Genomic DNA, 15,725 nt, shown 5'->3' on the forward strand with positions numbered 1-15,725 from the left:
GGGGTTTTCCCTGGGCACCCTTGCCCCCACCAATAGTGAGCACGGCTTCTCTGGAAACAGCAGAGATAGGAGGCAAGGAAGGGAGAAGGGATAAATGGGCTGAAAAAAAAAAAAACCTGCAGAAGAATACCTGTAAATACCTTGGTTTAAAAAACATGCATTTCCAGTCTAAGGCACCATTCTAATTGCCGACCTCTTCAAAGCACCTATTGGAGAAACGGTTTAACTAGGGGGGAGCGATGATCTTCTAATCTCAACAATAAAAGCACTTCCATCCTTTGTATATGCTGACTTACAAAAAAAAAGTGCTTCCAGACAACAAAAGATGGAGCCGTAATTACATAAATCTCTCCATTCTTGATGAAGACACAATGCAACATGAGCAAATCAATAGTGTCTCCGCGGTAATTCTTGTTTTTCTTATGAGCCCAATGCAAACTTGTAAAATTGAATTCCACTTCTTGTGTATATAAAAAAAAATTAGGATTTGCACAAATCCAGAGGAAAAGAACACATGTTCTGTAAATGTTTAATTCTTTTTCCTGTTTTACTGAGAAGATTTGCAGTGTGGCAGAGTCAGAAAGGAGTGTGGCACCACTAAGGGAACGCTGCCACCACCACCCGGGGAAAGAAGCCACTGTTAGCCGGCTCCTTTAAGCTGATCCACGGAGGTACTCTGAAGGCCCCGATATCACCTCCCCAGTTCTTAATCCCACTATTAAATAAACTAAATGTCCCCTAAAGTCAAATATCTCCAACTCACTGCCGATAACTTGGTCCTAATCATTTCTCCCCCACAACCCACATTTATAATATTTTTCAGTCAAGAATAAGTAATTTTGTTGATTTTTTTTCCAAGAAAAGGTGAAACGTATTGCACTTAAAAATAATTAATAGATGGGCCTTGCATACCTCTGAATTAAATTAAAAGGAAAAATATTTCTTTTTTTTTTTTTTGTGCAGACGATTGCATTCATACCCTGTTTGGTGTGAAAAGTAGATTCCAAAAAGCTTTTAACTAATTTGTTCAATTTGTTTCAAAGCCAACATGAATAGGCTTGGTGCAAATTCAGATTCATTAAAACTTAATTAATATGCATCATTATGCAAATGAGGTTGCAGTTAATGAGTTCTTAAAAGAAGCTTTCTTTAATTAGTTCAGTTTTAATGGCATCATCATTTATCTGACTTGTTTTTAAAGCCACATGACATACAGAAAGTGACCAGCCTCTACAATGCCCTGTCTAATTGTGTTTCATCCTAATTGTTTAATGCTGAAACTTCGCAAAAGTTAAAATGTTTTGATATTCAGGGACTATTAAATGGCTTTCACAAACTTTTCCATTCTGACTAAGGAGATATTTTTCCTACTATGGCTTCTCATTGTTATTATTATTATTATTTGACTTTGCCATTTCCATCTCATTTTGATCACAGAAGCGTGATGTCCAAGCCAGGCTATTTCCCCACAAGGAGCTCATCCGCACAGGTACGCATGAGGCCACGGAGAGCGTCCCTCAGCAAGCATACTTTATTGTTGTGTGCATACGTTAGGGGGCTTATTATACTTATGTAGTTGAAAAATTAAAGGGATCCTTTCTTGAGGCCATCTGCTAACTTCAGGAGCTAGGGAACTTATCTTAGCACAGGATTTCCAAACGTACTAATTCACAAGACTTACAACCCCTGTCACTATCGCCAGTGACTGCCGGAATCGGCGATGCCAGCCTGGGAGATAAGAACACTTAGTAATTATTGGGAAATATGGAAATCAGGAAAGGGGGGGGGAAAGGCAGGCTTGGCACCCGGTTGTTGGGGGGATAGGGGGTGCTAACCCAGAAAATGAGTCTTCGGAAGCTTTGGAAATACAATGGGTGTTTTAAACATTTTCATATTTATGAAACATTGCACTACACAATTACAACTGTATTTTGACATGTAGAACAGAGGTAATTCTTACCGGGTAGGGCGTATTTACACGGAGTCCTAGGGTCGGATGTGGCCCCTTGTTACATGTTTTTACGCCGCTGTCAGAAGTTTTAGAACTGACACGAAGTCCTTGCATTCGGGAGCTCAGATTGAAAGATATATATATATGGTTGGAGATGCTTTACGTAGCTTTTTTCTGTTTTGTCTGTGTAGCGGCTGACTGTGTACACATCATCCCAACCCTCGTTAACAAACAAAACCCCACCCAAGCCTTGTATTCCTTTGCAAGGCTGCATACATCCTATATTGTACATGGGGCGGGGGGCAATGAAAAGAAAAATATCCCGACCTCTTGCAGCACTTCATCTTTTTAGTACCACCGAGAAAATACTGATTAAATAATTGGGCATAAATGAATCTGCAAGTGGAGAGCATTGACAGCCCAGTCTTGGGGAGGGGGGAGTCGTAATGAGGGTGTGTCGTGGCTGGGAAGATGGCCTCCTTTATGAGAAGTCTGCTGGTTACAACAATGTAATTGGCATCGCACTGCCATATGGTGATGGGGACCATATTAATAGAATTACAGGAGTACCTATGGGGGGGGAAGCTCTGTTCATGATCGCATCACGGAAAGAGAGCTGTGTGAATGCTGTACGGGGATAGCCGTGAATGACAGGGCTAGGACAGACCTCATAATTCCTAGCAGAGGTGAGGAAGGCATCCAGAGGCCCCTAGCCTCCCCTTACCTTAATAAAAAACAGAAAGTACGGGAACTAGAACCAATCCATAAACAGATTAATTAATTAAAGTGTTATTTTGTTAGATCAAACAATGCAGTCCTAAAGGGTCTTGATGACCTCTAATGAGTGTGGAGCAGGGTGCCTGGGAAGGACGGGTGCTCTTGAAATGTATTCAGAAGAATTCACTACATCGGGTCAGGATCTTCTGACAAACCCTTTCTCTAATATACTGCAGCAGAAACTGCACACACAGAAACAATCACATGGAAAAGGTGTAAATATATTTGCAACCCTGAGTCCCACAGTGACAACGTAAAGTAAAATATTTCTGTCCGTGTATCTGACAAAAGCACACTTGCAGTTGGCACTGCGGTGTCATTTCTAGATTCATTTTGTGGACTAGTCTCTTGGTAATTTTCATAACGTCCCTTTGAAATAGACAATAATCTCCTTTGTTGGCGGCTTCATTAAACAAGGAGTGGGGGGGTCTGACTGACTCAGGGTGTCAGGGACAGAAAGCCTATGGGCCACACTGGACTTGAGACCTCAGGTTGAGCTCTCCTTCTCAAAGAAGCTGGTTCAGATTTATTCACAGTTATATGGGAAAACCCGGGGGCCCCAGAGTCCCATCCCGAGAAGCTGGGAGGCAGAGCGGCTGCCAGTCTCTGCTCCCAGCGAGGAGCGCTAATAGAAAGGATAAATTATCTGGACCTGCAGCGCCAAGACGCACTTGCTGGAGTTTAGGGCTTTTAGGGATAAATATTCAAAATGATAATGTAGTGGCCATCAATCATAATTATTTTAAAATTCAATAAACATTTAGTGAGCACTTTCTTTGTGTCGGGGCATGGAGCCAGGTGCTGAAAAAGCTTGCCTTTATTGAATCCTCCCAGTACTGATGTTCCAGGGAGGCATGTCTGCTCACATTGCGAGCTCGCTGGCGCAAGGGAAGGTGACTATTATCCGTGCGGGGGGCAGTGCCCCTCAGGACTGCAATCACTAAGCCCTTCTCACTGTGGTCTGGGTGAGGGTACCACAAACATTCATTTAAAACAGGTTAAGAATGAGCGATATGCAAATGAATTGTCACGTATGCGATATGGTATCAGTCTGGCGTGCAGAAATCTGTCTGAATTGGGGTCAGACGTGGCTCCATTGGCAAACTGGAGTGGCTTTGCCTAGGAAAATGACGGTGGTTACCATAAGCAACATGGCCACAGTCACACTTGCTGGGAAATCAACTCAGTCCGTAATACAATTAAAGAATAAGTCACAAAACAAGTCCCAGAAGACCTGAGCCTCTCACCTGGCCTGGGCATTGGTGACACAGCGAGATGACTTTCCTTGGATCAGGAGGGAGTTCCGGGGTCTCCCCCAGTGCCTAGGCTCAAGCACCAGAGTCTTTTTTATCATTGAGTCAAATTGGCGGCTTTGCTTGCAAAGAAATGTTCATTTCAGAAGAATGCATTTTATTTTCTCTTTTCCGAAGGTAGTCAGAAAATCCTGATGAAGTATGCTATAATCTATCATTGGGGTGAATATGAATTATGTTGGCATCACATGCATTATATATCCCAGGGCTGAGAGAATAGTCACCATTTTGACTGAGATCTCATCAGAGATCTCAAGACTGGAAATTTGGTTGGAGGGCTTTGGAGAGGCCTCAGTTAGAAAACAGAACTTACGATATCCATGGAGGTGCACGCCTGAAATCCAAGCAGTGGAGAGACAGAGAAAAGATAAGCCTGGGATACATGATAAGTTTGGGGCCCACCTGGGCTGTACAGCACGGCCTTGTTTGAGTGAGTGAGCAAAAAAGTGGCGGGGGGGGGTGACAGAAAAGAGAACAGAGAAAACAAAAAACTGAGCCTGATTTTGAACCTATGGAGTCTACTCAGAGGAACTGGAAGACCCCAGAATCTCAGGCACAGGTCCCTCATCTGTATAGCATCGGCCTCCTCCAAGCTTGTATCCTTTCGTGCTGACTTAGGTTATCCAGTGAAATCGATCAGCTACAAAAATGGCTGTTACATTGGATTTTTAATTTTTCTGTTGTTATACTTTCCTGCGTGTTTGTGTGCCAGAGTAGGCCTGTGGAGGTCAGAGTATAACCGCTGGGGGTCTGTTCACTTCCTTCCCCCATGTGAGCGCCAGGGATCAAATTCAAGTCAAAAAAAGGCTTTACAGCAAGCACTTTTGCTCATTGATCCCCTTTGTCAGCCCAGGTGTGTGTGTGTGTGTGTTTGTGTGTGTGTGTGTGTGTGTGTGTAAAAGGAAATCATGACAGCAAGCACCTTTGCCCATTGAGTCCGTTTGTCAGCCCTGATGTGTGTGTGTGTGTGTGTGTAATGGAATCATGACACCCAGCATTTTTGCCCGTTGAGCCCCTTATCAGTCCTGATGTGTTTGTGGGGTGTGTGTGTGTGTGTGTGTGTGTGTGTAATGAAATCATGATAAGAGAAAATGTCAGTGGGTTCCATCTGTATGCAGTGTTGTCCATCCACTGCTACAAAGAAGAAAGCCTCGGTTATAGAAGGCCACTGAGTAGCTCAGGATGACGTTGAACTCCTAACCCGCCTACCTCCAGCTACTGAGTGCTGGGATGACAGGCCTGTGCCAACACATCTGGCTTAGTCTGTGTGTTTCATGAAGGAAGAGCAAACATTCCATAGAACCTAGAAGGGGAGAGAAAGGGGTATCAGCTGCACACACCAAGTTAGGCTTCCTTAATTTGCCCCATCCACTGCACCATCGGCCTGCTTGTCGTGGTCCCTCCTATCTCACGTCAGGCCCCACAGGTCCAACCCCTCAGTGCCACCTGCTTGCTGGGACCCCTCTATTCTGTCCACCACGACTGACTTAAGACTCCTGTCCCTTTGACAGGCTGCCTCTCATCCCTAGCTTCCATGCCATCACGGCCTCTCTCACAGACATTCAAAGGCTCCCCAGTGCTTTCTCCCTTCATCTTGACTCTGTGGACTCTGTTCAGAAACTTGCATTCACCATGTTCTCAGCTTGTTTTCCAGGTTGTCTCTTAGGATGCACCAAGTACTCCCCCACCATCGTTTTAATAGTTTGCTTTCTAGTTAGCATAAAAATAATGGATTTTATATTGTGAGAGATAATTTGTGAACTATCAGAGAAAATGAGAATGAGAAAAAATCGCAATGTCCTGCAATATAAGGATGTAGATATGATCCCCATAGTATAATGCAGTGGATTGTTTTCTATACATTCATATATACTATAAAGAGATAACAACAAACATATGCGATATGTGTAAAAATCATCCTGTTGTCTGGTGGTTTTCCCCACCGAGCAATAGAGCGCCAACAGTTTGTCATATCCTTAAATATCCTTAAAAATCCTAAATTGAAGGAGTTATTTTGAGCAAGGCATTTAGGATCGTGCCTGGCACACAGCAGGTGCTCAATAAATGTTGGAACATTAGCTCCCATCATTATTACAGCTATTATTATCCTCCAAAAACTTAATGTTTAATGACAGTATGATATTTGATGATACAGATATTCAGCAATTAATTTGAAATGTCCCTTGCGGCTGGGCAAGTAGGCAGTTCATGATTCCGTGCTCCCATAAGCAACCCTGCAATGACTATCTCCATGTTTGTGTGTCTAAGCATGCACGTGCATTTGTGCACCTGTATGCATGTATGAGTGTGTGTGTGTGTGTGTGTGTGTGTGTGTGTGTGTGTGTGTGTATCTGTCTGTCTGATTGTCAACCTGGAAGAGTTTCTACTGCTGGTAAATGTCTCTTCTCTTCAAACTGTTTGTCTTGGCAGTGACCTGAAACCTACAGAGTCCTGTCTCAAGACCTGTATGTAAGCTTCTGATACCAAAGACAACAGATAATTTCTTACTATCAATGACAGAGTGGAGTTCAATGTGTCAACATAGGGGACATATTCATTTGGGTATGGCTGCATGTTCACCTGTGTGTGTACGTATATGAGGATGTCCACTGAAGACAGAAATGAATCAGAAAATCTTCCCAAGGTCATTCTTCTTAGTATGGAACACTTGTTCAGAGTCATATGTTACCACCATTCTTTAGATTCAGACGGTCTTTATTCAAAACTATTTGTCCTTGAACTTGGGGCGTTACCTTTAATCTGTTCATCATCTGTTCAGCCACCATTCAGCTTCTTAGACACGTACACATCCACCCACCCACCCATCTACTTACGTACCCATACAGCCACCCATTGTTCATCCAGCCAGTTGTCCATTCACTCATTCAACCATAAACCCATCCATCCATCCGTCTACCTACACATCTACCCATCTACCCACACATTGCCTACCCATTCACCGATCCACCCACCCATTTTTTCACCCATCTCATTGCTCATTCATTCCTTCATTGGTTTGTAAAATGTACATTAAATTCTCACTGTAGCCAGAATTAGCTTTAGACACTAAGGAAAATATATAACTAAAATTAACATTTAAGCAAAATGAATTCCAACATTAAAAAGTTCCTGATGGCTCCTGATATACATTGCAGCTCTCATTTTGCACTACTTGATCCAAGAAATTAAGACTAACATGATTTTAAACACCATAGCTAAAGCAAATGGGAGAGATATTGGCTCAGAAAAATTCCTTGAGAAAATGACCTCCAAATATGATGTTATTTCCAATCCCCAAACTCTTTTCCTCTAACCCATATGGCATCCTTGGGTATCATTCTTTTCCTCTAACCCATATGGCATCCTTGGGTATCACTCTATTCCTCTAATCCACACAGCATCCTTGGGTATCACTCTATTCCTCTAATCCACACAGCATCCTTGGGTATCACTCTATTCCTCTAATCCAAACAGCATCCTTGGGCTCCACTCTATTCCTCTAATCTACACAGCATCCTTGGGTATCACTCTATTCCTCTAATCCATACAGCATCCTTGGGTTCCACTCTATTCCTCTAATCCATACAGCATCCTTGGGTACCACTCTATTCCTCTAATCCAAACAGCATCCTTGGGTACCACTATATTCCTCTAATCCATACAGCATCCTTGGGTACCACTCCATTCCTCTAATCCAAACAGCATCCTTGGGTACCACTCTATTCCTCTAATCCAAACAGCATCCTTGGGTTCTACTCTATTCCTCTAATCCATACAGCATCCTTGGGTACCACTCTATTCCTCTAATCCATACAGCATTCTTGGGTTCCACTCTACTCCTCTAATCCATACAGCATCCTTGGGTACCACTCTATTCCTCTAATCCAAACAGCATCCTTGGGTGTCGTTCTTTTCCTTTAAACCACATGGCATCTTTGGGTACCACTTGTTCAAACCTTTCAGAGCCCTGTATAAAAAGGGTCAACATACTAAAATGTAACAGTTTACGTTACCATTTACAAATTAAGTTTATGCTGAAGGCCTACCAAATTATGAATCTTCTTTAATTTTAAAAGATTTTGTTATTTTAAAATTATGTGAATGGCGGGCATGTGCAGATGCCTGTGGAAGCCAGAAGAGGGTGTCAGGCTTCTTGAGCTGAAGTTATAAGCACTTGTGAGCTTCCCAGCCTGGGTGCTGGGAATGGAACTCACTCTGGGCCACTAAACCATCTTTCTAACACCAACTTATGAATCTTTGACACAAGAAGCGACAGTGTCTTAGGTAATATATCATAAACAAAAGTCTTTTTAAAGTTGAGTCTCTTTGCCCTTATGCTCATCTTGACATAAGCCCGTATTAAACTGGATTTTTTTTTTCCTAATTTGAAAAGAGAAGAAAGAGTTTAAACTTCTCTACTCCTTCTCAATACAAAGTGAGAGGAAAATGCTATATCGCCCTCTTTTAATTGATATCTTGTCCTTCACTTAAATTACATGTCAGCACAAACTGTCAATTGTCAGGAAGATATTGATATTTTATTCCCATTACTTTTTCACATGGGTAAGGAATAAAACATTGAAACAGTGATTATATATGAATCACATCTTATACATCGGAGGTAAAGTGTAATTAGAAAAATAAGTTTTACCACTTGTGACACAGTCTTACAAAACAGATTCCTCCTGGTGCTGGGAGCTGTGTTTAACGCGAATAATTCAACTAGATGATTTGCAAAAGAGATGCCGCCAAGAATTTTGCTTCCAGGACATTCATCTCTCTTACTTCCCACAAGGAGAGCACAGCTTCAGCTCCCACCACCATCCCAGCCCCCATCGCTCCCCTGCCCTGACAGGGAATGGAAGGCTTAACCAGAGGTTTGAATGAGAATCCCTGGGGCTATTGGAACCCAGGGGAGGGCTTTGGGTGAAGGGAAGGTAGAGAGTTTGGGGTTGGGATGTCATCTCTGTACCTGCTGACATGTGGGAGGAGAAGGACTCTGCTGGCAGAGAAGCTTCCACAGGGACACCAGCCCACTCCTGTTCAGTCACTCACCTCTGCCCCAGGTGACTGTCACCTACTGTGCACCTGGAAATCTTACGGTGTTGTAATACAAGCGGCGTGGCTGCGTCCCCGGCACCCAGCAGCCCACATGGCTTAGCTTATGCCCCGAAATAATTACATGGAAACTGTATTTTTTTAATCACTGTCTGGCCCATTAATTTTAGCCTTTTATTGGCTAGCTCTTACATATTGATCTAACCCATTTTTAATATTTTGTGTAGTACCACGAGCTGGCTTACCAGGGAAGATTTTAACCTGCATCTGTCTGGAGTGGGAGAATCATGGCGACTCCTCACTCGGCTTCTTTCTCCCAGCATTCTGTCTGTTTACTCCACCCACCTAAGGGCTGGCCTATAAATGGGCCAAGGCAGTTTCTTTATTAAATGAAAGTAACTCTCCATCATTTTTCCTTTTTTTGTTTAAACAAAAAAGAAAGGCTTTAACTTTAACATAGTAAAATTACATATAACAAAAAAATGGTTAGTTATAGTTATAGTTTTCCTTAGTTATGATAAAAGATAAAATAGATATAAATATTGTAACTGTAATTCTTGCTTGATAACTGTTTTGCTATATGTAATCTTACTATGTTAAAATGAAAGCCTTTTTTTGTTTAAACAGAAAAAGGGGAAATGATGGAGGAAGGTCATTGGTTAAATAATAAAAAAACTGCCTAGGCCCATTTATAGGCCAGCCCTTAGATGGGTGGAGTAAACAGACAGGATGCTGGGAGAAAAAAGCCGAATAAGGAGTCGCCATGATTCTCCCACTCCAGACAGACGCAGGTTAAGATCTTTCCTGGTAAGCCAGCTCATGGTACTACACAGAATATTAGAAATGGGTTAGATCAATATGTAAGAGCTAGCCAATAAGAGGCCGAAACTAATGGGCCAGGCAGTGATTAAAAGAATACAGTTTCCGTGTAATTATTTGGGGGCATAAGCTAGCCATGCAGGCGGCTGGGTGCTGGGGACGCAGCCCCGGCCACTCATATTACAACATTACGGAAAAATCAAAATGGTCCTACAGACCTCAAAATCACTTAAGAAGGTTCTGGGGTGACGCTCTGTGCTTTGTACTGACTCAGAACCATGACCACTGTCTCTGTGCTCACATGGAGTTCTCTCTTGTTGATGGAAACCCACAACTCAACTTAGAGGGAGTGAGAGACTACCCATTCTGGAGTTAAATATGAATATCCAGGGCCCAAGAACGCAGATTCGGGTTGCTACAAATACCATGTTCCAACCAAGCAACAATTTCATGGAGTTTTATAGTAACAGAACAAAACGGAAGCCAAAGCAGTTTTAATTACATTGGAGGAACTATCAGGTCAATAGGCTATAGAGGAACAGGGAGGGAGATCTCTGCTGTAGGCCTTGGATGTTACTCCATGCACTGGGCTTAGTAGGGAAGTAGAGGTGAACCGGTCATGGGGATGAGGAACAGTGTGAAAGAATTCACGGCACCCTACTATTCTCCCATTTCCAGAACCCACTCTTCCCCACCACTGTCATCAAGAAGGTGGGTCCCAGGCCTTCTAGAAGTGTCTGTATGTCATAAGCCAAACCCCTGTAAACCATCCGCACACAGCATGGAGACTCATGTCATGTCACAATAGATCAGCTTTTGTGAGTTAACACTCATCACAGCTACAACTGAGAGGTAAGTTTTCTCCCCCAGGATCACATGTTTGGACACTTGGTTCTGTTTTGAAAATCGGAATCTTTGGAAGATGATAACTACGTAACAAGAGGGGGGGTCTCTGGTGAGGAGTCAAACTTTGAGGTTTGTTCCCAACCCTACTTGCTGACCCACCCAGGTGTGAACAAGCAGCCTCAGGCTCCTGCTACCACAGCTGAGAGTAGCTCCCATCACCGGGCTTTCCCCACAGAGATGAACTACATCCTCTAAGTGTGGGCTCAAGCGAACCCTTCCTCCCTGGCTTTGCTTCTTTTCAGGCATTTGGTCACAGCAACGAGAACGGTAGCTCATGCACTCAGCTTCCATCCTGCACCTCGACCCCACTGCAAGACCATCCAAGCTCGAGTCTAGGACTCCGTGTGGGGAGACACTGGCTCACCTCCTGCCTTGACCTCTAAACTTCATCGTCCCACAAGCATTGTGGGGATAGCTAGTCTACCTCAGAGAGGGTGGCTGCAGAATCCCAGTGGGAGCTCCAAGCATGCAAAACACCCCACACTCTGCATAGCAACTGGCACAGCGAAGCTTGTTTACTGTGGCTGTTTTTACTTCCCCTGCCTGAAGCCCCCTACCCAACACAATGCCTCGCATAATGAAGGTAAGCAACAGATGCTTGTTGAATTTCGTTTGGCTAAAGACTGGGTTGAATTATAAAACCTTAAGGGAAGAAAATGTATGCTTTTCTCCCATTCGGATTTGCACTTCCCATCAAGAGAAAGGTTTGCCTCATGCCTTGCGCCCAGCGAGGTGGCTCCATGGTAAGCATGCTTGCTGTGGAGTCTGAGGACCCGAGTTCAAACCTCAGCTGGAAAGAGAGAACTGACTTCCACAAATTGTCTTCTGACCTCTATGAATGTGCTATGGCATACATGTGTACACACACACACACATGCATGCATATGCACACACACATGCATAGAGAGAATAAATTAATGGAAGAGAACAGAAAAGAAGGGGAAAAAAGGCCATATCTTACTGCATCTCCTAGTAGGTGCTGAGGTCTGGTTGTCTTCTTGACCTAATTTCTCTGTGACTTTTAATCTTGTGGGGAAGGCTGACATCCAGATAAATGAATGACCTCATGCCAAGTAGCGACAGTGGTCTCTATAGGGCAAGCAGGCACAGAGGGACCAGGGGACAAATCCCCTTTGAATGCTCCCCTGATTTTAACTCTCATGACCTGAAGACCCTATCTCCCACCACCCTGCCCTTTGATCCCACATACCTACTGACCTCATTTTTAATCCGCAGAACAGAAGCAAGTACCAGTCAGGGTCCCTACCTCTGTTGTCTCCTCTGCCTGGTAGGCTCCATACCTGTGTGCTTCATCCCCTAGGTGTTAACTCTATGTGCCAACTTGCCTGGGTTACAGGGTACTCGGGTACCCTGGGTGCATCTAAATAATGAGAATAACATTGGAATTCCAAACAGATCTCAAGGTGGGAAGCCTGAATGCATAGAGCAAGGAGGTTCCCCTAAGGTGGATGGATCTCATCAGGCAACAGAGGGGATAGAGGTAAAGGAGATGGGATGTCCCCTCCACGACCCTGGCCTGGACCCTGTTCCTCCAGCCTTCCAACTCTTACAGCACCAACCGCCTACTCCCATTGGGTCTTGTGCCTGTCAGGGTTCCAACTAGAAGTCATGCCTTTGGGTCCACCTATTATCTATCTATCATCTCTATGTCTGACTATCTGATTATATATATTGATGGTCTTCAATTTCCAACGGTCCAACTTTCAGGTTTAAAGTAACTTTCAAGTGACCATATTTTGCGACATTTATTGGAAGGTGTGCATGCCATGGCCACAAGAGGAAGTTGGGAAACAACTTTCAGCAGGTGACTCTCTCTTCCCCCATGTGGGTCGCAGGGTCTAACTCAGGTCTTCAGAATTTCCCGCCAGTACCTTTACCTGCTGAGCCATCTCCGCAGCCACTTTCCACTGATATGGAGTCAAGTAGACATTGTCCTTTGAATTTTTATCTTAACTTGGACTATGTCATGGGGTCTGTTCCCAGTTCTGGGCACTGATCCGTGGCAATTTCTGCAGCCCCCAGCCAGCTTTGCAACCATGAAAGGGAATGATGGACACTTCAGCACCACACGCGACAAAGCTGGGACACCCAGTAGGATGGCTGTAGGGAGCACGCTCTCGCTTACGCTCTCTTAAACTCAAGGGGTTTAATTAGACCTAGACTCCTGCTTAGGGTTGTGTGCCCAGCTGCCCTCACAGCTGCCGTCCTACACCTCACACCTGTGAGAGGACACTGCTGAGTCCAGGAGAGATGATGGCTCCTCCCAGCCTGCACCCTCGCCCTGTCCTTTACACATGACACTGTCTGCGATCTCCCATCCGTTATTGTCGGATGTCCCTACTTAGATGCAGATTTCAGAGATGGGGTTCCAGTGTTTACCTGACCCTGACCAAGTGATGTGGGCTGTGGGTGCTTGCTCTCTCTCCTCCCTCTCTCTCCTCTCTCTCTCTCTCTCTCTCTCTCTCTCTCTCTCTCTCTCTCCTCTCTTTCTCTCTCTCTCTCCTCTCTCTCTCTTCTCTCTCTCTCTCTCTCTCTCTCTCTCTCTCTCTCTCCTCCTCTCTCTCTCTCTCTCTCTCTCTCTCTCTCCCTCTCTCCTCTCTTTCCTCTCTTTCTCTCTCTTTCTCCTCTCCTCTCTCTCTCCTTTCTCTCTCTCTCTCTCTCTCTCTCTCTCTCTCTCTCTCTCTCTCTCTCTCTGTCTCCCTCAGAAGAGCTTGCCTAGCATCCCCACCCAGAGCTTCTCAGGGTCACTGTGAATGGAGAGAGCAGGGAGCAGCCCTGTCCAGACACCCTCCCCATCCCAAATTCCACATCCCAAATTCCATCCGGTGGACTCAGTGTTTCCATTCAACAAACTCAATGGACCATGTAACTGCCTTTTATATCCAATCCACACACTGTTCAGCTGTTCCCATGCCCAGTGATACCCTTCCCTGCTCTTCCTGGGCCCAGTGATGCCATTCCTGGTATGAGTTTTAATCCTTACACTAACCCACCACACACAGTCCTCCATGTCCTCAAGCATCCTTTGCCCTGTCCAGAGTTCATTTACATCAGGGTCTCCCTACCAGTGCATCGTGGATGTGTACAGGTGTACCACGGCTGGCTCATCAGAACACCCTCCCAAACTCAGCTTCCACCTGACACCCATCTCTCCCCCGCCTTTGTCCAGGATCTCTGAGTTGGTGGTTCAGGAGATGGCTCCAGGGTCTCAGCAAGTCACTGCCAGGCTGTTCCCCATTGGCTCAGGATGGACTTGTGACATGTGATGGACATGTGACCTATACCAATCCCACTAAGAGAGATTCTTTGTTTAAAATTATTTGTTTATTTTATGTGATGTGCATTGGTCCTTTGCCTGTGTATATGTCTGTATGAGGGTGTCAGACCCCCTGGAACTGGAATTACAGAGAGTTGTGAGAGGCCTTGTGGGTGGTAGGAATTGAACGTAGATACTCTAGAAGAGCAATCAGTCCTCTTAACCACTGAACCTTGGCAGTTCTACCACCTCAAGGACAAAATTGTAAGCAAAGTCCAACAACTACAGGAGTATTGGGTGCTTGCATCCAGCCAGCCTGAAACAGATGCACCCAAAGCCCTGGGTACCTGCATCCAACCAGCCTGAAACAGATGCACTCAGAGCACTGGGTACCTGCATCCAGCCATGCCTGATGTCCAATCTATCCTAATTCCTCAGAGAAGAGAGCCACATTCCCTGCTGTCATTTACAGCAGAAATTGGCCCTCGTGTGCAATGAGAGTGAGAGGAAATCCTGAAGTGGTGAGGTGTGAACAGAGATGGGAGATAAAGAGACGGGGGGGGGGGGGGCGGGGAGACCAGCAGATGTGGGAAGCACAAAACCACTACCGTGTTAAAGTAACTCCACATGATAATCTGAAAGGCAAATATGGGACTGAAGAGATGGCTCAGAGATTAGCAGAGCCATCTTTTTGATCTTCCAGAGGACCCAAGTTCAGTTTCCAGCCCCAATGTTGCTGGGGCTCCCAACTGCCTAAACTCCAGAGGGCCCAACAAGGCCCTCTCTGAGACCACCCACAAGGACTCGTACATACCCACACAGGGACACATAAATAAAAAAGAATCCATTTAAGATAATAAAATAAACCACATCTAAACAAGAAATCCTCTGAGATGCAGGCACCACCCCCTACCGCCACACCACCTCTACCCCGAGACGGAAGCCTCTACACACAAGCCGCGTGTCAGGAACTATTTAGGGTGACGATGCCGTCTCACGCTCCTAGGAGTTCACTTAATGCTCCTCAGATGTATTCAGTGGCACGGAAAAAATTGCATTTAATACCTTGGCTATGCTCGCTGGACTAAATTCCCCAAGTTTTTATTTGATGCCATTAGGAAATAACACCATCAACCAATCTATCAGAGAAAGGAGTTCTAGTGGACACATTTGTCTTCATTTGCGTGCTTCTTCCCTATCACTCGTCCTCCTTCCGGGAGAAAAATATTCAAGCGCATTCATGTTTTTGTACTGAATACGAGGCAGAGCTCCTAAAGACTAATTTTCCAGATTACTTATTTTATATTTCGTGGCATTAATTCCACATGTGTGAAAAACATATAATTATACCCACCTTATTAGTACCGAATGAAATCCTGCATTTTTCAAGTGCACTAATAGGTAAGTTGGCACCAGACTTGTGTACACAAATGAGGTTTCTGAACTTTAGAGTAAATTTCAATTATTTCTCCTTACCATCAAAAGGACCCAGCAAAGTGCCAGGACTCTGCATTTGATAAATGTTCTTCTTCCTCCCCACCCCCTTATTACAGCGAACGCCCCACTAGGCGAGTACCTGTGTTGCGTGCAGGACTCCTTGTAGTTACAGCGATGGAACGGAATG

The sequence above is a fragment of the Chionomys nivalis genome, chromosome 10, assembly GCF_950005125.1.
Source record: "Chionomys nivalis chromosome 10, mChiNiv1.1, whole genome shotgun sequence".
Classification (NCBI taxonomy): domain Eukaryota; kingdom Metazoa; phylum Chordata; class Mammalia; order Rodentia; family Cricetidae; genus Chionomys; species Chionomys nivalis.